Source organism: Hibiscus syriacus, unplaced genomic scaffold (genome assembly GCF_006381635.1).
Source record: "Hibiscus syriacus cultivar Baekdansim isolate YM2019G1 unplaced genomic scaffold, ASM638163v2 tig00111220_pilon, whole genome shotgun sequence".
NCBI classification, from domain to species: domain Eukaryota; kingdom Viridiplantae; phylum Streptophyta; class Magnoliopsida; order Malvales; family Malvaceae; genus Hibiscus; species Hibiscus syriacus.
Genome location: NW_024063024.1, coordinates 863,725 through 866,746, shown reverse-complemented (window position 1 = coordinate 866,746; position 3,022 = coordinate 863,725).

Sequence of the window (3,022 nt, the reverse complement as noted above, 5' to 3'; positions counted from 1 at the left end):
GAGCGTTGGTTGATTCATTGTTTGCACGCATCTCCCGAAGAATCTCTAATTGTTGAGCTCCCATTGTGGATAAATGAGACTCTATAGAAGAAAAGCGCGAGTCCATGGTAGCGTATCGAAAATCGAATGTCTCCATAAAGGATTGAAAATATGGAGGCATTTGATGCGTTTGTTGTGCTTGCTCCTCGGGCTGCTCTTTGGGCTGATCAGGCTCATCTTCGGCTTCATCGATATCTTGCATTAATTGCTCAAGCTCGGGATCTTCGTCAGCTTCGGGTAGAGCTTGTGAAGAACTAGCTCCCGGAGTAGAAGATCGAACCCATTCACCGGTTTCTTTGTTCTTTACCCATCCCGCTCTCGTTAAGGAAAGAAGATTTATTTGTTTCTTAAGAGGAAAAACGGCATCTAGACCGACTCTAAGCCCAGCTTTGGAAAACAGATTACTCAAAAAGCAACCGTAAACTAGAGATGAACAAAGTTTCTTGTTAGGAACAAGATTTACGGTTTCAACAATTTCAGCAAAAATAATCTGAGGTAGGTTAATTTTAATACGGTTTTCGAAACAATGTAACCACCAAAGATCCAAAGCTCTAAGAGTAGAATAACGACCTCCGGATGGTCGAAACCACCAAGAAATCATTAGATGAAGAAAACGCTCATGTAGGTCTAAGACACTCGCACTATCTCTTCTTTTATAACGAGAACTTAAAATTTGTTTTTCATTCGAAATACCATCATTATCTAATCCAAATGTATTGGCTATATATGTCGGGTCAATATATAAGAATTGTCATAGGAGGTAGGAACGAATTCCTATGGTTTCGGTTTCATCTTGATTTTTAATACAAACGGCATTAGAGTAGAATATACGAACAAGTTGATGGTAAACGATGGGTTCAAGATCAAATAGTTTATCAAATTTCCATTCTTGTAAAATGGGAAGATATTTAAAATCGATAGCTATCATAGCTTGACGAGAAGGAATACGTTCTTCCCGGATTTTGTAAGAATCGAAATATTGATAATACCAATATCGGTGATTTCTAGACCCAGGATGATTAAAACACGAATTTTGAATAGTCAAGTTAGGATCAGTGGGATTGGGATTAGGAATAGGATTTTGAGGAATAGGAGGAGGATTTGGTTGACGACTAGAACGACTAGATGAAGACCTAGGACGTTTAGGATTTGACATGGTGAAGGAAATCGGAATAGATAGAATAACCTGCAATTTTAAAACAGATGTATGCAATTCAATTAATCCCAAAACTCAAATGAGTCCTCAATATTTCAAGATTCTCTAAATCAATCCTAATGGGCAAAGTTTTTGAAAAACTTCTGAAAAATATGGTTTTGAGAAACAATATATGTATAGTTTTTCATAACAACAACATAATTTAATCAAAACACAATAATTTGAAAAATAACATTTTTTTTTATTTCGAAAATTTAAAAATTTTTGAAAAATTCTTGTGTTTTTGATGAAATTAGTTGTAACATCTAGTTTCTAATCCCTAAATAAGCAATGCCCGATCACTATTTCAACCTAGAACTAATTACAACTAATCCTATGTTCAAAAATAATGAAATAGAGAGTTTAGAAAAATTACCTTGAAAGATGAAGATTGAGGGGATTTAGATGTTGTTTGCACGACTTTAATGATTTCAACAGGTTTAGAAGATGATATTTGAAGTAAATTCCGATTAATATCGTCGATTTGAGACAAAAATGGAGATTTGAGGGTGTAGGAGGTGAAAAACGGCGGAAGAGAGGGAGAGAAGAGGGTTTTGGGATTTTGGGGGTGTTCTGCCCGATTTTAACAGAACCCCAGGGGGTATCGATTCCCCTGTGGGGGGAATCGGTTCCCCTTCAAAGGGGGAATCGGTTCCCTCAGGGGGGGATCGATTCCCTCTGCACCAAAATGCTAAAATCTGATTTTTTAAGCACAAAATGCTAAATTAATCTTTTCTAGTGGTATTGGCAACTCATATATCAAACATTAATTATGTTCAAACAATTAAATTAATCTTTAATTGATTTTTGAACATAAAATTAATTTTCACTAAGAATCACAAACTCCCCCTAACTAATAGCAAGAATGCAATCAAAAATTATTATTATAAGCATTTTTCAAGATTTATTAAAAGTGCTAAAATTATTTTAAACACTAAGTGAAGATAGGTTGGTCAAACCTAATTCTCTCCTAAGTGTCCAAAAACTTTCCTTGTCTAAGGGTTTTGTAAAGATATCCGCTAATTGGTGCAAAGTATCAACAAATTCTAGAACTACATCTTCCTTAGTGACATGGTCTCTAATGAAGTGATGTCTTATTTCAATGTGTTTAGTTCTAGAGTGTTGGATGGGATTTTTAGTGAGACAAATAGCACTAGTATTGTCACACTTGATAGGAATGGTACCTACTTCAATTCTATAATCAAAAAGTTGTTGTTTCATCCATAAAACTTGTGCACAGCAACTACCAGCTGAAATGTATTCGGCTTCAGTGGTAGATAATGCAACACAATTTTGTTTCTTTGAAAACCAAGAAATCAGCATATTTCCAAGGAATTGGCAAGTACCGGAGGTGCTTTTCCTATCTAATTTGCATCCTCCATAATCCGCATCAGAAAAAGCATGCAAGCTAAAGCTAGAGTCTCTAGGATACCAAAGTCCTAAACTAGGAGTGTCCTTAAGGTATCTAAAGATTCTCTTAACAGCTAGTAAATGTGATTCCTTAGGACATGATTGAAATCTAGCACATAAGCAAACACTAAACATAATGTCCGGTCTACTTGCAGTTAGATAAAGCAAAGAGCCAATCATTGACCTATATAATTTAACATCTACACATTTACCTCCTTCATCTAAGTCAAGCTTTGTTGAAGAGCTCATCTTTGACGTACTTAGCTTGATTGATGAAGATACCATCTTTTCTTTGCTTGATTTGGAGCCCCAAGAAATATGAGAGCTCCCCCATCATGCTCATCTCAAACTCACTTTGCATTAGCTTAGAAAATTCTT